The sequence below is a fragment of the Ambystoma mexicanum genome, chromosome 2q, assembly GCF_040938575.1.
Source record: "Ambystoma mexicanum isolate Mex_15411 chromosome 2q, UKY_AmexF1_1, whole genome shotgun sequence".
NCBI lineage: Eukaryota > Metazoa > Chordata > Amphibia > Caudata > Ambystomatidae > Ambystoma > Ambystoma mexicanum.
This window is the reverse complement of record NC_090924.1, coordinates 1,337,638,842-1,337,663,395: the sequence shown is the minus strand read 5'-3', so window position 1 is coordinate 1,337,663,395 and position 24,554 is coordinate 1,337,638,842. Positions and strand designations below refer to the sequence as shown.

General features: G+C 43.7%; 1 protein-coding gene across 1 annotated transcript in view; it reads left to right on the top strand.

Annotated features, from left to right (window-relative positions):
• Positions 1-24,554, top strand: part of GADL1 (glutamate decarboxylase like 1) — a 689,547-nt gene that overhangs the window by 451,770 nt on the left and 213,223 nt on the right. The window lies entirely within an intron of this gene.

The window sequence follows — 24,554 nt, the reverse complement described above, 5'->3', positions numbered from 1 at the left end:
CTGTAACTTCTTAGCCATTGTGATACTCCTATTCTAGGCACTAGGTAAATTTAGGTACTTTGCTTCATAGCCACGGCGCACTCAATTCTAGGCGCTATGCTCATCACTTATTATGAGAGTCTCAATCCTAAGTGTGGTGGTCCTAGCCACTGTGATACTACAATTCTAGTTGCTGTGCCCCCGACCACTGTGATATGCTTATTCTAGGCGCTGTGCTTCTAGCTAATGTGACACTCCTAAGCTGTGCCAGATCATCTCACCTACCACAGGCTACATCCTCCCTGCATAACCCTGTAAACTATTTCCCACCAAACTAAGTACTAGCTACGCACAATGTCCAGCCTACTTAGCTTCTATTGCATCATGGCTATTGCTACACTTCCAGTTACTAGCAAGCAGGGCAGCTACACAGAGACCCCACTATACTCACCTGCACCTCTATCACATATATCGCCAGATATTATTACTAATACTCATGCCTACACTGACTCTATACACCATGCTCTGTTAGAACCACTAGCTTACACTTCCAAGCCTAGCTCCACTCACGATAGAAATAGTAAACTACGTGCCAGACTTAACAAACTCCATGAGACACCCAGACGACTCCTCCTTACTACAAAATCTGAAATGAAACATCAAATTGGCAATACAGGCTACGCCTCCAACCACACCCTAGCTTCATCGCTTACCCAAATATCTGTGTCCAAGACAAAATCCAGTGCGAAAAACACTCCTAATCCTACACATACTAAAGAGGAAACTAAGGATCACTCCTATAAAGGAGCACTCCTCAATGCCAGGTCACTAGTTGCACATGCCCTTGAGATAGCTGATCTAATCACTGAGAATAATCTGGACTTCATTGCCATAACTGAAACCTGGCTACACCAGGCAGCAGGCCCCTCACTCATGTTAGCCATACCTGACGGCTACACTATATGCAGACAAGACCGAGAGGGCTCCCGCGGAGGCGGAATTGCCATTATCTCTAAATCAAGCCTCTCACTAAGACTAGCCCCTGCACAAACGCTACAATCCTGTGAAGCCCTCACTGCTAAACTCCTTATAAATAATAATCAATCCCTAACCATTCACCTAATCTATAGACCTCCAGGTCCGCTTGGGACCTTTGAAGAGGATCTACACAAACTTCTAACCCTCAATGCTAAAACTACTTCTCAACTGCTGGTATTAGGGGATTTCAACTTAGGATTTAATGACAAAACAGATGCGCATGCCGCGACTATTGCCCACGCTATTAACTCCCTAGGCTTCTCCCAAAAAGTCAACAACCCTACCCATACGAAAGGTAGAATATTAGACTGGGTCGCTGACTCTAACTGTACTACAGTTATCTCATCTATCTCGGCATTATCATGGTCTGACCACTCATTAGTGTCCTTTGACCTCCTAACCTCCCAACCATCCTCTACAGTCGTCCCCATGGCACTCTCATGCCCTACAAGAAACAAAAAGAATATGACAATGGAAAATGTCATACCCGCTATTCTTCCAACTTTAAACGCCTTGCCTGACAATTCAGACCCCGGCACATTAGTTCATGAGTATAACAAAATCATGACTGATACTTTGGACAAAATTGCCCCACTCAAAATGCGCACAAGCAAACCTAAAGCCCATCTAAATAAATGGTTTACGCCGGAACTCAAGGCTTTACGTCTCACCAAGAGAAAATATGAATCCAACTGGAAAATATGTGCAACTGCTGAGAACAAGGCCAACCTAATATCTATCTCCCGTCAATACAAAAATGCAGTTTGTCTGGCTAAGAGAAATTCATATAACGATCATATCGCTAACTCTAAATCAAGTGTGAAGGAACTCTTTTCCATCCTAAAGGAACTTGAGTCACCTATTGCCATACCAGATACTTGCACTAAAGATCAGACCTGGTGTTCTGACATCCAATATGCTCTAACTAATAAAATGACTACCCTCCAAAATAAAATTCAACTGAAAAAAGACTCGCTTAAACTACCTACCCTGTCACCACCTAAGGCTACCCTCATGCCTCAACCTACCAAATTTTCCTTCACCAAAACATCCACACTTGAGATTGAAAAAATCATCCTCACCCTCAAACCATCTAATTGCAAAGGTGACATCTGCCCAGCACAGCTAATAAAAGACGCTGCCAGAGACTTATCACCATTTATCTCCAAACTTGTCAATGCATCCTTCTCCACAGGCATCATCCCAGCTAACCTAAAACAATCCTGGGTGCTCCCGTTGCTTAAAAAGCAAACTTTAGATCCTCTCATCCCTACCAATTACCGCCCAATCACCACAGTTCCGTTTCTGCTGAAGATCCTGGACAAAGTGGCCTACATACAGATTCAAAACTACCTCGAACTGCACAAACTACTAGGATCTAGACAATCTGGCTTCCGCCCATTACACGGGACGGAAACAGCCCTGATTGACTTAAAGGCCCAAATAGACGAACTGAGAGATCAGGGTAAGACAGCCCTCCTCCTCCTACTAGATCTCTCAGCTGCGTTCGATCTTGTGGACCACAAAGTCCTCTGTAAACACCTGGACGTTGCCGCTCACTTCTCCACCCAAGCTATCAGCTGGATAGAATCCTTTCTGAGTGAGAGAACTATGAGAGTCTTTTCCCCATCGGCAGCAGCTGACCCTATACCCATTACTTGTGGAGTCCCTCAGGGATCCTGCGTCTCTCCGACCCTTTACAATATATTCACCAAACCTCTGTTCGATTATTTGGACAATCTCGGTATCACCTACACTAACTATGCGGATGATACACAGATTCTCTTCCCACTTTCTGGGGATCATAGCGAGGATGGGGAGTTGGTGAATAGAGTGTATCTCATCATTCAGGCATGGATGGCTACTCACGGTCTTTGCCTGAATGATGATAAGACAGAGTTGATTATTCTGGGCACACAAGCCAATATTAACAAATTGGGCCCGGATTACTCAGCCTTCAGCATAGACGGAAATGTCATCAAAGTCTCGAGGGAAGTAAAAACACTTGGTTTTTATCTCGACTCTACCCTGTCCTTCACCAAACAGGTAAACTCCCTAGCCTCCACCACTGCTTACACCTGTAAATTGATTAGAGCAGGCAAGCCCTTCCTGTCCAATACCAGCTGCCTAATCTTGGCTAGAGCCTTAATTCTTTCCCGACTTGACTACTGTAATGCCCTATACAGTAGTGCTAATAAAGCCAATACCCAAAGACTTCAAACTCTACAAAATAATGCTCTTAGAGCTGCATTAGGAATAAAAAAGAGGGAGCATATCTCCTCGACTAGGCGGCAACATAAATGGCTCTCCACTGAGAACAAAATCCAGCTAAAAATGATCTCACTAACCCATAAGGCCTTAAATAATGCTGCTCCTAGCTACCTGATGGACAAAATAAAAAGAAAAACCTCTAATAGACCCATGAGACTCGCCAACTCCAATTGTTTGGCAGTACCCAGATTCAGACTTGCCAAAATTGGTGGCGTCAGCTTCCCTGTGAAAGCTGCTAACCTGTGGAACGCCCTGCCACCTAACCTAAGAGCTGACCAACCCTTCCCTCACTTCAGAAGGAACCTTATCAAACACATTATCGCCAACAACGACTTGACACCTGAACACTCACAAGTGTAGTCCTACCTAATGCACCCTGACGTGACATTAACCCTTATGTTTATTACTGCTAATCCTGTATATTGTTAACTGTACATTCATGTAAATACGGCAATTGTTTATTTGTACATTCTAGTAATTTGTGTAACATTGTGTAATACTGTAAATTCATTTATACAACATTGTAACATTGTAAGCTTCGCATATACTTGTTGCTGCGCCCGGTAACCTAAGGGTCTGGTGCGCAATATAAATAAATAAACAAACAAACAAACAAACAAACTACAGTGGCCATTTGCTGCATTATGATAGATGTGTAACATAGCATAACATAGCATAACTGAAGTAAGAGAGTCCCGCAGCCAGGTACGTCCTGTCCAAGATGAATCTACACGTGTACAGGTGTGCAGCCTTATATACACTGTGTGACAGAACCTGTCTACATTCTCAGTTACCCAGACACCACCATAACATGTTGCTCTCATGCTGACCAACTGTGTGATAACAGAGTAAACAATTACAACTTTGAATGGGGCATATACCATAACATGTTTATATACACTTGACAGCCTCATATCATGTGTGTTTATTTCAGTTGACATGATTATTATTGCAAAATACAGTCCTCATAACTGACACATGTGGCATACAATCGTATTGCCAAAGTGAAAATAAAAATATACAAATAAACATGTGTAACATCAAATGTTATGTAAGCTGAAGGGTACTGATTGGCTGTTTGAAGAGATATATGGGCCTCATTACGAGTTTGTATGTTACCCATGCCCTTATAGAGGGCATGGCTACCCTCAAACCCAGGTCCTGGTTCCCTGAATGGGGAAATACCAGGCCATTCTGACCTTGGAGGGCCCGGTATTTCCCCATTCAGGGAACCCGGACCCGGTCCATCCCCATTCCCATTTGAGCCTCCATAGAGCTCAATGGGAATGGGGAGGATGCTAACAACGTGCCCGTTAATGACGGGCCCATTGTTAGCATGCTGGGCCGCTCGCAGTACCTGCCAAGGACGTCTGGTAAAACTAGGCATCCTGAGCGGGTCCCGCGAGCAGACCTCGTAATGGGGCAGTAAGGAGTTAACGGCTCCGGCACCTTTACCGGCACCGTTAACCCCTTACCGCCCTCCTCGTAATTGAGGCCCATAGTGTTTCTTAACGTGCAGGCTTGTGAAGGTGCGGAGGAGCGTCATTGTGATGGTGACAGCATGCTGGGTGTAGGCAGTAGAGATGCCATTAGCACACAGGTGGGAGAAAGGTCCCCTGAATCTGACCACATGTGGATGCCCCTTTGAGTACTGGGTAGACATGTTTTCACTCACCTACGGGATGCGGTAGAGCATCCCAGCATCACGTGCTTTAAAAAAAAGTTCGGAGGCTCGTGCCCTTTATTTACCCTAGCAGTGGTAGAATGGAAAAGGAACACCACCCCTGACAGTTCCCGCTCACTTCGATCACTGACCCTAAGTATCTCAATCTGCTTGACCGACTCCCTCACTCTAAGAAACCCCACCCACCCCATCCCCACCTCCCCCGGTCTCAGAATTGATGCTTGTTGGGGAAACTGACTTCATCTCCCTGCGAGGATAAGGCTAATCAATATATAGGTATAGGGAATTACAGGTTTCCGTTTCTTTACAAGCCACATAGAAACCACTTGATAGCAAGCACATCAGTGCACATAATTACATCATGTAATGAAATCCATCGGGGACCTTGTGTTGAGATTTTATTAAAACTAAACAATATATGGTAAGCGCTGGTTGGGCTCCTTTGAAGCATTCAGCTAAATACAAGATCCCTGCGCTGGTTCTTTCCCCCTCCCCACCCCCCGTCTTTATTGAGGGGCACCTTCATCCGAGGGATTTATTTTCTAAAGTCTTGAGAGACACAAAGAAATTGCATTTTCTGAACTATTGTATCATCATTTCCAGGCAGTTCTCCCCTGTGTATTTTACCGGAGATTAAATCCCGTCTTTTCCACTGAAGAGATATAAGGAACGCATTTGTATGTGAGACAGAGATTGAGTGTGGAGAGACGGGGCTCCCTGCGTGAGAGAGCAGCCCATTCGTTTCAGAAGGCTGTCAGCCTTTATGGGCCTAATGTTCTCGGCAGGGAACTTCGAACGCAGGACCAGGGGAGGCAAACAGATGGCGTGCCCCCGGGAGTACACAGCCTTCAATAGCTGGGAAGGTTGGCTGGAGACTGCGGGAATACTACTCCGGGGAGTGGAGGCGGATGATGTGTGGTGGTTGATGGGATGTTGCTCCGAGCTGCTCCATTCCTGGGTACGGAAATGGATCCTTTGCAAGTTGGGAAATGGGAAGAGAAAATGTGAAATGGGATTCTGAAGTGCTGTTCCAGTCCCCCAAGCAGCCCCCTTCGGGTTGAGACTGGATTGATCGTGGATAAAGCTGCGAGCCATGCTGCGTCTGCGTCATTACCCGTAATTATGTTATGTCTCTGTACTAAGTGAGGAGAGAGAAGGGATTCACTGCATGCATGCACTGAAAAGGCACTGTGATTGGGGAGCTTACCGGGTTCCTGTGCCTCACACTGCACGCATTCCAGAGGCGGTGCTAGGGAGGGGCTGAGGGGGCTATATCTCTGGATATTTTGGTTGAAGTCCGGATAAAATCTCAGGGTCTACAACCAAAAGGCTAGCTTGCCCGAGTCCCAACATTAACATAGCCCCGGATCTTTTCCAGACCGAGCAACACCCATGACGCATTTGTTGACTACTGGATGCAGGAATGGCTGAAATCTGCAATGGTAGCCACCATAGCAAAGATGGTTGCCCTTGTGGCCATTTCCTTTCACTCCTTCCACTGGATGCATGCACGGCTCAGATCTGCAATAGTAGCCACCATAGCAAACCTGGTTGCCCTCATGGCCATTTCATTTACACTGAATCCAGGAAGATCCTTGTAGCACAAGAAAACCAGTCACAGTCTATGTGAGCGAATCAGCAATCAGAACAGCAACATATTAACCCCACTGGTGAGCCGGGTTCCTACCCGGTGTTAACATGCTGCCTGATATCATAATGTTAGGATGTGGGTAAGCAGGATGGAAGATGCCCTTCAACTCTTTTCCCCTCTCATCCAGATATCTAAACCTAGTTGCCTATGAACTGGTTGTAAATATTGTTTTAGATTCCTTGCATAGCGATCAAAGCCGCTTCCAAGCACTAGAGGGTGCAAAAGAAGAAAAGGGTGAGGATGAGCATGGGCATAATTTTAGGAGGGGGAGACGTTGGTCACCCCAACCTTTATGCACACAATTTTGTCACACTCATTTGCCAGAGGCCCCTTTCATTTAGCTGCCATGACCCCCCAACATTTTCAGTAAGGTTACTCCACTGGTGAGGAGACACAATGACCTGGAAACATACAAGAGAGGATTCCAGGCCCTTTAGGTGCATCAAAAGTCTGGTTTTAAGCCGATTGTTGGCCAGTGATGCAGCAGAACATGAGGATTTCTGATGCCTCCAGTATGTCATGGAATCTGGCTCTGTTTGTTCCAATGGAGCGTGGAGTTCCAAATAGTCCAACAGTTGGAAAGGGTTCTATATCCCGAAACATTTGACGTGTAAAACAAACGTTTCTTTTGGTTTCTTTAGGTGACCATAGTAATCTAGCAGCTGAGCGGCACACATAGAAGGTTGTTTAAAGTAGTAACCTGGCTACCAGGATTTACTGACAGGTGTCAGTTGTGTTGCCATGAGCTGCATGTTCAGCTGTGCATCAAATAAATTCCTGCACACGAATTCCTGCACACGAGCCATGTCAGAGAGACAAGGGCCTCATTACGAGGAAGGGGGCAGGGGGATAATGGTGCCCGTAGAGCTGCCGGCCCCGTTATCCCCCTAGTGACTCATTAGGAGGTCGGCTCGCGGGTCCCGCAAAGGACGTCTGGTAAAACCAGGCGTCGTTAGCGGGACCCGCTAGCAGACCAGGATGCTAACAATGGGCCCGTCATTAACGGGCCCGTTGTTAGCATCCTCCCCATTCCCATTGAACCCTATGGGGGCTCAAATGGGAATGGGGATGTACCGGGTCCGGGTTCCAGGAAAGGGAATTACTGGGCCCTCCAAGGTCGGAATGGCCCGGTAATTCCTCATTACAGGGACCCGGACCCGGTACCCGGTATGGGGGTAGCCATGCCGCTAAAAGCGGCCATACTTGTAATGAGGCCCAAAGAGTTATCACATGCGTTCGCAGAGGAAGGCTTGTTGATATGAACTTCCCCTGGTTAGAAAGGTCCTAATTGGTGGAAGCATCTGTCTATCAGGGAGGAGACGCACTCCTCCTTCCTGTTTTGCTAGCCTGTGCCCACCTCTATAGGCACAGACGTTCTGATACTGTTAGCAATATGGAGCGGGATAGAGACCAAAGAGTGACTCATAAGCGAACCACACGTGCTGAGGAAGAGGTAAACCTGGTGGACTCATGCATCTTCTCTCAACATAGAGTTTTTTAATCAAGAGCAAATAGTGCAGGAATTCAAGCATCTTAACGTAAAGAGTCATATTGACCCCGCCATCTCCTGAGTAGAGCTAGATCGGTTGTTTGTGGGTACGGTGTTGCCTCCTGTTGGTGGACCCGAGAACACCAAAATAAATGTGTTTCTGCATAAACAGCCCTGCGTTGAACTACAGAATAACAAGCTCTATTTTACATAGGATTTGAGAACCTAAGCACCACAAGGTGGCCGACAATTTAATACATTGTATCTCGGAGCTTGATGGATTCTCATCATTGTTGGTCGAAAACATACTGTATGATTGTATTTATAAATTGAGCATGGTCAGCCTTTTGCAGGTTGCATCCTTTCTGGTGTGACATACTCACACCTTACTATAGGAACACAACAATTATGTTCTTGTGGGATTCCCAGTGTAATGGTCTTGGTTATGTTTGATTCCCAACCTTTCAGCCATCATCCTTCAGTTATACCTGAACTAAACAGAGACAAAACTACCGCTTGATGGTTGCGCAACCTAATCCAAGCAGACCACTTCCTGTCCTGTTTCCATGGTCATGGCCATTGGTACTGCAGCTAGCTTCAACACAGTTGCTGAACAACTAGGCCTTGTAATGGCCAACAAGTTATCAAGTTTATTAAAAGCTTTTCAATTATCTGGCCCTACTGAAAAATGACAGACCACATCCTAACGGGACATCAGACCCTGCAGCTCCATGCTCGGATTCTGTCACATCAGACCCTGCTGCTCCATGCTCGGATTCTGTCACATCTAGTTTACGCCTGTGTTTCTTGCTAAAGAACTGAAAATATTGCAACAGATACAATAGATAAAATTTGTCCATGGTACAACATTTCTCCTCAACATAACGTGTTAATTCCTCTTTTATAATGCACTTAATACCAGTGACCATTCACAAACCGCGGGACCAGGTCGTACTTCCAAGACAAATGCGTTGCCCCTGAGCTAAACATCTGGCCCAAAAAAGGCAGAAATGGCTGCTGGTTGATGATCAAGTTCAGTTTAGGATCTTGTCCATTATCTGGAACTCTGCGGTCAAGCCTCTCAGAACAGTGTTCTTTCAGAAATACACTCCACCCAAATCCATTGAATTGGGGATGCTGGTTAACCCAATAGGGCCAAGGCATAATGTGGTCATTTTGCAGAAAGAAATAGCAGCCCAAAAGGATGAGTTCTTTCATACTCAGTGTGCTAAGCAAAGAAAATCATACCACCTTCAAGAAGGATCTGAAAACTGTTCATTTTCACAGATTGTTCAACTGGCTGCACCACCATCCAGATATCCTCCGATCCTGCTGATCTCAGTTTTGGTACAATGATTGCAACACGCTTTCTGAAGTAGCTTAGGTGAACACTGGGTATGGAATACATTGACATAAGTAGAAAAGAGTGCCAGGGATTAGCACAGCTTGGAGTGGGATATTTGTTTATCATAGGTGCTGAATTATGCAATAATGCTGCATTCCGAGGTCAGTTATTGGCTGGTTACGGCCCTTGACCTAAGTTAATAGGCCCGAATGAAACAAGGGCCTTTAACAAGGGCCAATGGATGTAATAGCCTGAGGGGAGGGACATTATGCTTGAGCCAATACCCAAGTTGCTAAGGGCCTTGCAACTTGACAATAACATGGGCTGTGGCAAGCGAATGCCCTGTAGAGTCAGGGAAGGGAGATTGAAATAAATGACCACCTTAGTAGGGGAACGCAGGGATCTGAGTGGAGCCTCTCTTCCATTTCCATGACCCACGGAGTGGTGGCACAGGGAGCCAGGGAGCCGAGTGGCAGCCAGACAAGTGGCGTAGGGGAGAGAAGTTAAGTAAATGTAGTGGAGGTAACTTGGGGAAGGGAGCAGGGACAGAGAAGGGGACCGGTTGTCCAGGCTTAAGGGTGAGCTGCAAAAGCACAGGGGATGCGATAGGCAGCAGAATGAGATGTGAGCTTCCATCAAAAGACAAGGCCTTCCATAGTAGCGTTCCAAGTCTGGGTACCCAAACCCCCAATTTTTAGTACTACGTGTCAGAATAAACTTAGGAATCTTAGGTCTCTTTTTATCCCCCCATAGAAAGTTCTGAAGAACATGGTCTATATGAGCCAGCATCTTTTTTGAAAATTTCAGAGGCAAAGATTGCACAACATAAAGTATCTTTGGCAAAAGAGTCATCTTAATAGCGTTGACTTTAGCCTAAATCCCCATCGGTAAACGTTCCCATCTTCTAATATCCTTACTCAAGACAGCCACCAATTTACCTACATTAAGTTCCACCATTTCTTTGACATCCTTAGTCAGATAAACACCCAAATACTTCACATGGGACGTAGTCCATTTACACAGCCAATCTAAAAAGTAACCACGCACACAAGTTCTATCAATTGGAAACACCTCCGTTTTGTCCCAATTAATTTTATGTCCCGATAACCCACTCATCCTATCAAAGATATCTTTCAAGACCACACTACCTCGCTCTGGAATCACCACCATGTCATCTGCATACGAAAGGACTTTAACTTCCACATTACCAAATTCCAGGCCCCTAATTCTTCGTTCCCCACATATATACGCCAACAATGGCTCCAAAGCAAGATTGAACAAGTAGGGTGACAACGGGCATCCCTGCCTATTTCCTCTTGTCAACCCAAAAGCTTCAGACAAAACACCATTTACCCAAACCCTGCCCTTGGCACCACTCTGAAGACAACTGATTATCCCTAGAAATGTATTCCCAAATCCCATCTGCCCCATTGCAAACTGCAAAAATCTCCAACTCACTCTATCAAACTTTTTCTCAGCATCCATAAAAATCAAGGCCACATCCAATAGATCCTCCTGTTTCAAACTCATGATATCAACCAAAGTTCTGATATTATCATAACCAAATCTATCCCGTAAAAACCCCACTTGGGATGTATGAATCAATTTCCCCATATATTTTTCCAATCTACGCTACTATAGAGGGTTTATTTTGAAAAAAAACTTCATATTATTTTTCTGTGGGGAATGGGCCAGAACCCTTGTGGGTGCTTATTGAAAGGCATAAATTGAATGGTTTTCCGTTGCATGCTGTTACCTCGATGGGATGTCTGCCAGGGAGGGGTAGTAGACTTCTGACTATTGCGGTGTCTAAAGAGGTTTTGGTGTGGTGGTTGAGTCTCTTTCAAGGGAACTTGTACTTACACTATGGAGCGTCTATTTGGCTTAACCCGAGTTTACAATTTGCCAATAAATCCTTTTGTTGGAGAAGTTGGGTCTCGAAAGGGATTTTATGTATCGGAGATGTGGTGCTTGATGGCCATATGTTGTCATTCGAGGAGTTGCAGAGGACGTTTCATTTGGCAGGGAGAGAACGAAATAGTTTAGTGAAATTGAAAGCTCTGTTGAGTGAAAGGTTGGCAATGCTGTCAGGTTCTTTGGAAGTGGTATCGGCGGGTGGTCAGATTCTTATGTCATCGCCGCAAATGGTATGCACTTATACCGGCTGGAAGCCGATATGTTCTAAGGATGTTTATGCCGATAGGGAAGCATTGGAGAGGTGGAAACAGGAATTGAGATGTGATATTACAGAAAAGGAGTGGGAATTAATTGGAATGTAGGTTATAGGAGTAGGTTGGATCTCAGGTTGAGATTGATTCATTTGAAAGTGTTAGGGCATCTGTATTGGACTCCATTGCGTATGTATAAGTTGGGATTGACTGCTGATGACTTGTGTTGGGGGTGTGGGAAGGAGAAGGGAACGTTGATCCATATGTTATGGTATTGTCCTCAGGCGTTAGAATTTTGGGTGGAGATATTAGATAGGCTGGAGGCGATTTTGTCCGTGCGTTTTCCCAGGATGCCTATGCAGGTGTTGCTGTTGTCGGGTAGGGGGCGTTGTGCGGTTGCTCGTCAATATGGACAATTGGTTGACAAGGCACTTGTGGTCGCAGTGAAACAAATACTAATGTGAGGAAGACGAGAAAGAAGCCTAGAGTAGAGAATTGGATTCATGATTTGTTGGTATTGTCAAACTTTGAGCGGGTGACGTTTGTGAGACAAGGAAAGGAAAATAAGTATCAAGATCTTTGGAAACCATTTACAGATCTATATGGTGAATGTGTATCTGAGGATTAGTTGTTTCTATTGGATCCGACTATCTGATTTATTTATGTGTATCAGTTGAGGATTTCCCCCTGTTTTGTTTTTGTTCTGTTTTATGTAGTCTGTGTGTGGTCTGTATGTCTTTGTAATGTTCTATGTTGTGTTATTTATTCTTATTTTTTTTAAAATTAATTGTAATATTTTGGATTAGGTATCTTATATTGCAATTGAAACGAAATGTGTCTTGTATTATCAGAAATGTTTCAATTTTTATTCATGATTTGGACTTTGTTTTTGCTTCTGTACCTATGAAACACTGAGTGTTATGTTTGATACGGTGTTTGAACTTTTGGTAATGTATATTTTGTTTTTTGAACATCTTGAAAATAAATAAATAAATAAAAGAATTAAAAATAATTTTTTAAAAAAAGATAAGGGGCCTCATTACGACCCAGGCGGTAAGTTACCACCTGGGCCGTGACTTTACCACCATGGCGTAAACTACGTTTACGCCATGGTGGTTGGCGGACTTACCGCCCCATTCCGACCTTGGCGGGGCGGTAAGTCCCCAATCCCCATTTACCCTTCCCCATTCCCATTTTTGCCCCATAGGGCATAATGGGAGTGGGGAAGGCGTTAATTATGCCACCGTAAATTACGGTGGCGTAATTAACTCCATGGTCCCTTAGCGCCATGGATTTTAACACCTGCTAAAAGCAGGTGTTAAATCCGCCATGGCGCTATGGGACCTCGTACTCAGGCGGTAAGGGTCGGCGCTGTTTACGGCGCCGTAAACCCCTTACCGTCTGGGTCGTAATGAGGCCCAAGGCCTTCCTTCCTGGGAAGTTGATTAGATGCACAAAGCTCCCTGGTTGCTATAGGAGTTTGTGGTATAATTTCTGCGATGTTATCTGCTACACAAAGAGGGGATTCTGACTTTCTACTGAAATGAAGTAGAGAGAGGGCTGGATTGGTTGTGAGAGGGATAATATTCCATAGTGTGGGTGCTCATATGGAGATGGCCTGTGTATAGGTCTTATCCTTTTTGCAGTTCACAAATTTGAGTCTTACCAGCGATTGGTTCCAGGCCATGTAGAATCCGCAGAGAATGCCATTATCAGTATATATATAAGTCTTGCTTGGTTGTGTACAGCAGGCATGTATTTTTCTTTCAAACAGAAGCCCACAAATAAAAGGATTCTCTTAGGTTACGGTCCTCTTGGATCACAGTTCCCCTGTAGCAGCGACAGAAGCCTTTATTTTAGTTATTTATTTATTTGTATTTCTTATAACGTGCCACTCACCCTCAGGCCTCTGTGCGCACTGGCATTGCATGAAAAACATATAGGTCATCGAAAAGCTGATTAGATCAAATAGATTTTTTTGGGGGGGTATCAACGTATATGCATGCTCAATGCATGCTTAATATTACTCAAAATAGTAATCAGCTTTTTACAGTAGGCAAGAAGTTGGTGGCAGAAAAGAACAATCTGCGGGACATTTTGGATTATTGTCACATTGTCAGATTGGATTGCTTTTGCTGGTTCTAAACAAAATCTGTTTCTTTGCTGCAGTTTTTGAGACAGCACCATCCTAAATTTGAGTATGATCTCATCTGTTGCATTTATAGTCCCTTCATTCTATTCCATAACCAATGCCAAAGCGATGATTTTAACCATTTGCAGTATATATATATTCATTCATTCATTTTTGTCATTTTTATATCGCCTTTCATCATGATTATTGTCCCAAAGTGTTGTTGGTTGGACGCCCTCGAAGCTATGGGATTTGAAAAATGTGGGAGAATTAGGAGGTGCTATTGTGCGTGTGTGTGTTTCAGCCATTAAAGTTATGTGAGGGTGGCCTAGACCCTGCTAGTCATCCATGTCTGAATAGTGTGTGTATGGCTGCAGCAGAGGTGTACTATGAACTAAAGGGGGAGTATTTTGTTTAAGGAGATAGAGAGTAATGAGGGAAGCTACAGTTCGAATTATTGTAGTTAAAAGCAGCTTCATTCTTATGGCAGAGGTGTTGTGCAACGCTGTTTGTGTTTTATGTGCGTGCAGGGTGTGGGGAGTGAGCCTGTGGCTTCAGGTAAGTTGTGAAGGTGCGGTGTGCAAGAGGAGAAATAGGTTTTGCTGTACAAACAACAATGTCTCCATCCTGGGTGCCATCTATGTACATGAAGCAGTACTATGTTTCACAGACAATCATGTGCTAGATGAATGCATAATACTCACCTTCTGAGAGGATCTTAGAGTGAAACATTGTCATCTCTGGTTCCTTCTAGTGTGGAACAAGGTCCCTATTCCGAAACCATTTAAAAACACTTTGCAGGTGTGAGCTTCAATGCCACAGCATTGCATTTAACCATTTTCAGAACAAATTTGGTTGGCAAAGAAGATAACATGTGCCATAATGCCTTACTCCAGAAAGTACGAATGCAAGGCACGCAGGACAATGCTAGTTTGGCTAATCTGTGAAGTAGGTGGAAGGGTTGCTCTTAGCAGAAACAGAGAAGCATTTCTCACAGTCAAAAGTCTGTATGGGAGATAAATGCACACGATGGGAAAATGCATTCATTCTCACAAAGCTCTCTCCTCATTTAATTTAATTCGATACGCACTGTCTGACTCATTTTCATACAGACTGTTAAATGCCAAACAGAGACATACACATAAATGTGTAATTCTATGTGTATTGCACCCATGACTGGCATGCTTAAGTCAGCATTAGGACAGTTTGCACTCGAAAAAGAATTAAATAGCATACCTGGGGTTAATGTGAAGTGTATTTCATACCTTTTGGAACGGTAGAAACATGTGTCATGCTTTCATTGGGCATGAAACAAAATCACAGATGATTAAAATATGCATGTTTCCCGTTTAGGGGTTCTCTTTCATTCTGTAGCCACACAAGGGGAAGCCCACCACGAATCCTTGGTGTGGTTGGCCATAGCCTATAGCTTGTTAGGGATGCCAAGGCCAAAGCAGCTTCATTCTAGTGGTCCTCCGCTCTGTGGCACATGGGTGAGTGGCACTGGCTGCAGGGCATGGGAACATGAGCAAAAGTTAGTTGTTAGTGGTCTGCCAGCCTTGCAATATGCCAATTACAGAAGCAGGAGTGGGGTCCAACTGTATCTCGTCTTGTGGTCTCTCTGAAGTCAGTGGTCTTTGGTTCAGAAGAAAGGAAATAAATCACCCTTTTCTCCAGGCCCTTTCCTACTACATATATGGGGCATGGACACGGGGTCGGAAGCACAGAGTGTAAGCATGGCTTTCTGCACGAGGCATGTTGCCTTGTCTTTCTGTTTGCTTTCTGCTTAATACCCCTGGGAACTCTGATTCAGGTCATTGCAAAGGCAGCAGGAGTGGCACCTATGGGAAAGCCAAGACTGCAAGTTGGCACCCTTGTTGCACCCAAATGACAGTCTTGAAGGTCAGCACTTTGAGATCTCCCACATACTCCTAATGCATGTATTAAGTTTGCATGGGGCAAAAGCTATAGCGCTTAAAACAACATGCACAACCGTGTAGAAACGCTGTACCTGTGTCATCATAATGCTTCATGTTTCATATTGGCAAACATGATGTGCAGAATGTGTGCATTGCACTGGCATTTCTTCAGGGCGATACAGTACCCATTCCGGGAGCTAACCGAGGGCAGTGGTCAAAGTGGGCGGAAGCGTTTAGAAGCAGTGCTCCTCTACTTTCATTTTTTAAGTTTTACTGTTCCTATACTTTTATTTTAAAGCGAAACCATTGCGGAATGATTTCATTTTCAAATAAAAGTGTTGGAAGGAGTTGAACATAGCACTTCACTGCACTGCACTGAACATTCCCTTAAACAGCAGGTGTGTTTGTTTGGGGGTTTGTATTGCGTGTGGGTGTGAGCATGACGATGGCGTTTGTGGAGAGCGGGGTAGTGGGGTAGGCCAGTGGAACATAGTTCCACTACTTCTTTTAATACTCTTCGACCACTCACCTTGTGTTACTTTTACTGCACTAATAAGGGGAGACTGTTGTGTTTACAGTCAGTACTTTATGTCCCTACAAGCTGTAGCGTGTGAGATGAACCAAATCTCAATGCCTGTGCAGTCACCCACCTTAGGGGCACGCTGATGGTGCATTTGCATAAAAGATAGGGATAGTCAGCCTTATTCCCTGTGTTTTGTATGTACAGTCGGTCACACCCCAGTGACAAGAGCAAAGCCAGGCAGGGCGTTAATGCAAGAGTTTCCACTGTGATTCCCAAAATGTACGCACACTTCTGTATCCTGTCTCTTTTTTTGTGCGTAATCAATAAAGCGCAGACATTTGCTTATAAAATGTCTAGAAATGATCTTAGCTACCAGGTATGCAGGTTTTCTACTCGTGACTGCTTTGTAGATGATACATGCTGTTGTGAACAATATCCTGGCCTGGATAGGAAGACAACGTGGTTTGCGTACGAATGGGGTGATTTGGTCAAATTTCCTTCCACCCTTAATACAACATGCTCCAACCTAGTGGACTGCTTTTAGGGGAGCCAAGTGAGTGCCTGGGAGCCCTGTCAGGAGGGCATTTCCCCCATCGATGTGCCAGGTCATGAAGACCTGTATTACGGCCAGTGGGATGAAGGGTTTGATTTTGTGAAGGAGGGAGATTTGGAATCAGGCTGTTAGGGCCTTCTTGATGATATGTTTCTTGAAGGACAGGCTACTGTCGATGGTGAAGACAATTTCTTGAAAGACAGGCTACTGTCGATGGTGAAGACAAAGGATTTTGCTGAATCTGAGAGTTGTGGATTAAATCCTTCTGTGCCCACTTCATTGAGCCATTGTTGAACAAGTTGTTGTTCGGCAGGAGGACCAATGAGAACAAACCCGGTCTTTGCTTCGTTAAGTTTGTGCTAGGCAACTTACTTCCAGGACTGGATGATGGCTAGGTAATCGCATGGTTGTTTGATGTTTTGTGGGCTTTGCGTTCTTGTGTACAACTGAATATTGCCCATGTATTGGTGGATGGCTATATTGGGGTCATTGAAGAATGCACCCAGAGGCTTCATGTAACGATTAGAGGGTGGAGCCTTGGGTGACTCTGCACGATACAACGTGTTCATCCCAATGGGCTGGTGTCTGCGTGTCTGCCAAAAAGATAGGAGATAATACAATTCAGGACAGTGCCAGAGAATCCCATCCTATCGGCGAGGAGGGACAAGAGACTATGGTGGTCAACTGTGTCAAATACAGCCAAGGAGGACGAGGAGGAACGAGTCACCCTTTTAATGACTTGGAGGGCATCATCCACCACCTGGGTAGTGGCTGTCTCAATGCTATTCTAGGGATGGAACCCCAACTGACAGTAATTTAAGAGATGTTGTTGATTCGTTCTGATTGGTTCTGTGGAAGTGGGAGGCAGGCCAAAATGGGGAAAGCCCCCAGACACCAGTCAGCGCTACAGTTTGGGACCAGGGAGTCAACAGATCAGGTGGGGGAGCATTGTGTAAGCAGATGGACTGGGTGTCCCCTCTGGTAATAACAGGCAGGCTGCACTGAAACGTGGGTACACAATGAAAGCACCAAAGACTTTGTAGAAACCAATAACAGATTTATTGCAGGAAGAGGAGTAAACTCATTGCCAATAGGATCAATGAGACACACTGGACTAGCTAGGAACACCCACTGGCATGGAACCCAGGAGCCTGGGGAGTACTCTTGAATGCAAGGGGGAGATGGAACCCCAAGGGAGAAAGGAAAAGGTTGGAGGGGGAGTTAGGGGTGGAGTTGGTAGAGATGGTGAGGGGGAAAAAGAAAGAGAGAGAGGCAAGTGCAGAGAGACACACAGAGAGACACACATGGAGAGAGACACAGAGACACAGGGAGACAGAGGCACAGTGGGAGGGAGAGAGAAAGACAGAAACACAGGGAGAGTGAGAGGGACACAGACACAAATGGAGAGGGACAGATGACACAGGGAGAGAGAGGGACAGATAGAGAGACAGAGAGAGAAAGAGAGAGAGAGAGAGGGAGAGAGAAAGAGAGAGAGAGAGAGGGAGAGAGAGAGAGAACAAGGAAGAGACACAGGGAGAGTGAGACACAGGGGGACAAGGCAAGCAGGCCATAAGTCCCACTGGTGGAAATGTAGAGCATGTTGAGAAGGAAAGGAGAGGAAGGATGGAAAGGGAAGACAAAGGTACCTGTGAAAGTGGCCTCCTGAGCTCTGCCCAGTCCTCTCTCCCCAGGCTTATATAAGGTTGCTAATCGCACCCACTCCAGGGCTAGCCCATCACCGAGGCATGTGTTTGCTTGACTATTGCTAGGACAAGTTTTGTCACTTCACCTCCTCCAGGATCAGCTCCCGACTCCCACCCAGACAAGTATTTGTTTGGCTGCTGCCAGGACACATTTTGCATGGTTTACGGACAAGACGGGATGCAGAACAGGGCACACATGTTCAGGTATTCTGTGTGATCCCAAGGTCAGAGGAGTCTGGAAATTATATAGTGACAAGCTGTTGTGGCCCCAAGGGGAGATTCATTGCTCGAATGGGGAATGGAGGAGATTCCCAAAAAGGGTGCAAGAGGTCAGGAGCTCACTGAGTGACTTCAAGAGGGCAGAATAATTACAGAGTGAGGGAGAAGTGGATTTCCAGAGTCCACCACCCATGATGGACACAACTAGAGGAACTTGTTTTGCAAGGCACAGAGAGGTTTTATGCCAGGACAGAGGAAAGATAGAAAATATGGGGTGGGGTCAAGTGGGAGGAAGAGTGGAAATTTGTTACAGGCTGCAGCTGGGCAACCAGTAGAACTGGTTCTTGGGTCGACCCCTCCCCCTCATACAGTTCAGAGAACACAGAGGAAACCTAAAAGTCACCCAATACTTTGGAGAATGAAGTCATGCAATACATTGAATACAGTGTGGAATTTAAAAGTCATGTTCTACATTGAAAAAGGAAAAGGGACAGTTCTGGCGAGTAGTTGTGTAGTGACTACTTTTTCCAAGATTTTGTAGATAAATGTGAGGTTCGTAAAGGGCCGGTAGTTGACATCTTTGTGATGTCATCTTTAATGTCCTGTGTGTTAGTCTTACCACTGCATGGTGGTGTGCAAGTTATAGTTGCTTAGCTCACCATGATTGGCACATTTGTGCAGGTTTTCGGTTTTACTTGTAACAATAACGTCCTTTTAACAATGTGTTTTCATTACATTTCATAGGTTTTTATTAGTGCAACTTAACCATAATGTCCCTTTAACAAAGTTGTTCAGTGAATTTCATAGGTTTTTACTAGTGCATGCTAATGTCCTATAACTTACTAATATCATGCGTTCCTCAATATAGCAATATTTCTGTCCGATTTACAAAGTTTCACATTAATACTCTGCCATTTTTCTCATTCTAGCATAATTTGTAACACTTGCATGCACTTATTGCAACTTTTTCCACTGTTTTTGGGAATGTCGACATTTGCAAACATCTGACGTCATCACAGACCTTCTGGGCAGTGTCACGTGACCACGTACATGCGACACACGGCATGATGACTTGTTCGTGAACTCGTCTGCACTTTGCAATCAGATCCGTGCTTCGCAGACATTTTCATAGTGCTCTTTCTTCTGATCTAGGAACTTCCAAGCTCAAAATGCACCCTTGCACAGCTCCTACACCTTTTCTTACTCATTATCCATTAACAATCTAGTACACAGCACATATTTGGAAGAATATTAACAAAACTGCTGTTTATCTTAAAAATGGCATCAGTTGTTGCCATCCCTTCTCCCTAAGAACCACCACCACCAACAGCTGGAGGACCTAAAGAACAAAAAAAGCGCACTAATTCCAAAGACAATAAGAAGAAGATGAGGTAGAGGAAGTGCTTACCTGTAGCACCCAGAGAGAATCATGAGTGCGGCAGTTATTTAACACTGTTGGGAATGTACCAAAGGCTAAAGCTACCAAAGTAAAATGCACCAAGTGCAAAGTTTTACTCAGTCGTGGACTATCTGGACAGTACTCCTATGGGAACACCTCCATGCACTGCCACACCAAATCCAACCACGGCAATGCTTTCGGAAAGGCTGTTCCTTTCATAGAATCTTCCTCAACCAATTCTGTAACCTCACAGCCTACTTTTGTGGGACACAAAATCCCACCAGCTGCCTTGCATGCGATAAAAGAGACTGTTGATCCATATCTTTCGAAGACAACAGTACTCTGTATATACTACAACACACCACTCTGCAGGGGGGAGCAATTTCAAAGTTCTTTTGAAGCTGTAGTCAAGGAGCACGCGGGACTCTGCCCCTACCTTAGATGTAACACACAAGCAACATCTTCCCCTGTTCACCTATCCCTCCATATTAGTAGCTGGTGTCGCTTCCCTCATTTCCCTCCCCACCTTACTTTCTGATCTCTCCTGCAAAAGAAAAAAAAAGGATTGTTTAGGAACCACCTTTCACAGTTAAAAAATGGAACTCAAATGATCTTATAGACTCCATCTATTGTACATTTCTCAATAAAGTAGATAGACTCAATAATATTCCATCAGCATAACTTCAAAATCCCTTGCGGCACTCATTACATTAGCGAACCCATAATGCTAACATCACTATTCGTTCAAAAGAAGCTCCACCTATTTCAATGATGTTAGTGGGCGGCGTAGCCAAACGTACCCTGTCATCACCAACGTCATAAGGTTATCTAACCCAAAACAAGCAACTTAAGCACACACATCTACAACAAATGCTAAACGTTTCTTTCTTTTTACAGAAATGATAGAAACATTTTATTTGTAAGAAAACAATACTTGGGACTGTAACAAGTATTTTTCATTCTGACACAGTGAAAAAACATTCAATTAAGCCGCCGAAAACTTGGTTAACTTTTTCAAATACAGTTCATAGCTACCGAACTTTGTATCATTCTCATTTTCAATAAAACTGTCAACAGTGATCTTCTAATGCCAAATCCGATCATAGATTTATTTAATGCATTTTTCACCAAAAACTATCTTCCATGACCAACGAATAATGTACACACCATTACAGAGGAGAAATGAGCGCTTTAAAATTGAAATAAAAACAACACTTTAACATCCACATATTTCTAGATCCTATACGCTCCCTTGTTACTGCAACCGCGAAAGGACAGATTGTTACCTGGCAGGCATCGCAGATTATTGTTACTACATAGAAGTTGTTAATAATTATTGTCCAAATACTGTTGAAAAAGCCGTTGGCCGGTAGGCTGAACCCATGTCATGCACACATCGGGATTATATAACTATATAAAATCAAGAAGGCAAAAACATATTTCCGTAACAATCTTACAGTTAGATATAGACAGTAACTTCTTATTTTGCCTATACATTTCAGTGACAAATCACACGTACAATGTCTATTCTTTGCCTCAAAATGGACATTCATCCACCCGGACGGTCATCATATGGCACACAGCACACTTTCAATCCATACTTCAATAAAGATTATTTAAAATCTTGCTTACATTGTGTTTTGCAAATCCATTCTTCAATGTAGCAGAGTACCAACCTCTTGAAAACACAGTTTTCTGAAATAGAAACTTTACATTCCAACATCAGCTTTCAATGTAGTGAATCGTATCATTTCTTTGTGGATTTTTGACACATTTACTCCTTCACATTCTTAGTGCAATGTATTCAAGGACACATAACAATGAAACCCTTCATGTACCATTCGCAAGGGCCCGAGTCATTTTCGTTTTTTGAAACACATGGCACAAAAATGAACAATATTATTGGCAGTCAATGTGCTTAAAAACAACAAAATGTTTCAAGTAAACCACATACAGAAAAGAGGAGTATGTACTGGTAGGAAAGACACTGCACTATACCATCCTTATTTACATTAGTTTCAGTTGTCTCTGCAGTGTGATGAAGTGGACAGAACCCAAAAGGAGTGTGTATTTCACAACTAGTGGGGTGTCCTAACAGTAGTAACCTATTAATGAAAAAGGGAACTTGTAAATATATATGTGGAGGTAACACATCTCTCTATGTCTTACATTAAGTCCCTTGAAATCTAAGGGCTCACACGCATTCAACTGAATTGAATTATATCCAAAATATCTTCTTTTATTCTAAATAAAAAAGGATTATAAAATGTAAATTGCTCATACATGTAATGAAAGCACTGAATGCAGTGAACAAGCATATTATATACAGTTTGAAAAAAAAAAAAATCTTGCAAAAAGTTCTGCAATTTGAAAACAAACACGAAAACAGGTCTTACAAATGGTTCACATATACAATAATTTTACACCATACTATCAGAACAAAAAGTAAAGAATAAAACATGACACAAAAGAAATTTCGTACGTCCCAATGATTTTTCAGTCGCTCTAATAGTGGCAGTTCATGAAAATTAATATCACAAGAAACACTAAAGACCAGAATTTGGCGCCACTTTGATCATGGCTTCAATGGGTTCAAGTTGAAAGTCCAACAGGGGGGGCCTGGATTCAGAGTCCCAGTTTCAGTAAATTCAGGTTTTATAGTCCAGCAACAACCTGGGTTAGAAATCAAAGTCCAACATGAATCTGGATTAGGGGTCTACGTGTAGCACCGTGAGAAAATCCTGTTCAGCACTGCGGGCGTACAGAACTAAATCAGAAGGTACGCCTGATCTACGTTTCGGTGGATAAAATGTATTTGCCACCTTCCTCAGGACCGGGAATGGATGTGACCCCTGAGGTAAAAAGAGAAAAGCTGATGTAATATTCAAACACACTAATGTAGCACTAAGATGGAGAGCGAAAGCCGTGATGACTAGTAGGGCATGCGTAAAGATTAGCTCAAAATGTGCACCTTATCTCCGAAGTAAAACAGACCTTCTCCTCAAACCAGAAATGCATCACAGGTTGTAGTGCAACTAATGAAGAAATCAGTGAAGCAGAGCCCATAAACCAAAAACGCAATTTGAAAGAAAAATTTAGAATAGATGTGCACAGAGCAAAGAGAAGGTGTCAAACATAATGTGTGAATAAATCACTACCCCCTGCGGGGAATATATGAAGAGCTAGAGTAAGAAGCATTATTTGTCAAGTAGAGGTCCTAATCTCTAACTCTTGATGAATGAAGAAAGAGAGGGGTAAATGGCCCATATGATATACCTCATCCGATAAACATATAAAGTAAACCACATAGCACACTATTAAGTTTGGCAACAGATGGGCAATGAATTTGAGGGTACGCAAATTAGCTCAAAAGTCAAGGCTTTACTAATCTTTATCAATGGGGCACCATTCAAGGGTATATACAACTGCAACCGTCCCCCCCCCTATTAGGAACCATCCGTGTGCCATGGGTGCAGTACAGTGCAGAATAACACCACTGGGTGGTGCTGTGCTGTGTGTGACATTGATGAAATAGCTTGTTCTACTTTCACGTTTTAGGTGGGAGATGTTTTTTTTTCAAGCATTTTAAACCCACCATAACTTTGCTGGTGTTTGATATATATACATCAAATACCAGCAAAGGGTCTTTATACTCCTTCCTCATAATTGGTAAGAACATCATATACCCCTTTCCCTGTGCCCCTTTAAACACGCTGCCCTCCTGTCTGACCTTAGCATACCCCCTCACCTTATCTCTTTCGTTCTCAAAATATACATATCAAATCAGTTCTCCAGATAAGATTTTGAAGTGGAAGTGTTTTATTATTGTCTGGGAGCTTAAAAGTAAGCCCCATTCTCAATGGGATTATTCTACAAGTGAGTAAAGATACGTTTTACCTGTTAAACATATATTTTTTGTAATGAATGTTTCTTTACACCTAGTTTTTCAGGTTCATTAAAAGATACCTTTTAACCAGCCGAGTAACTTTGCTGAAAATGTTGCGGGGGCCATGACATCTACATGAAAGTGACCCCTGACACATGAATGGGACAAAATGGTGTGCCACACAAGTTTTGGTGGGCAAAAACCCTTGAGCCCCACCCCACCCCCTTAAAATTATACCGATGATTTAACACTTTGGATCATGCAGTAATCGAGGTTTCTTCCTGTGGCACTATATGCACTGTATGGAGCTGGTGGCAGTGGCATCAGGGGGACAGACTACTTGTGTGTGTCTACGTCCTATATTTTTTGACAGTGATTTTACTTCCAATTGTTCGTTTTTAGGCATATTTGACTATTTGTAGGGAGTACATGTGGCTGGTAGCCTTAATCTGTAGGTGGAAAAAGGTTTTTAAATGTTCATATCCAGAGAGTCTCAGGTTTCATTAAAAGTTATTGATATGTTCTTAAATGTAGCTGCTCATATAATTAACATTGCTCCTATGAAATGCAAATCACAGTGAGGTAGGGGGAAATGG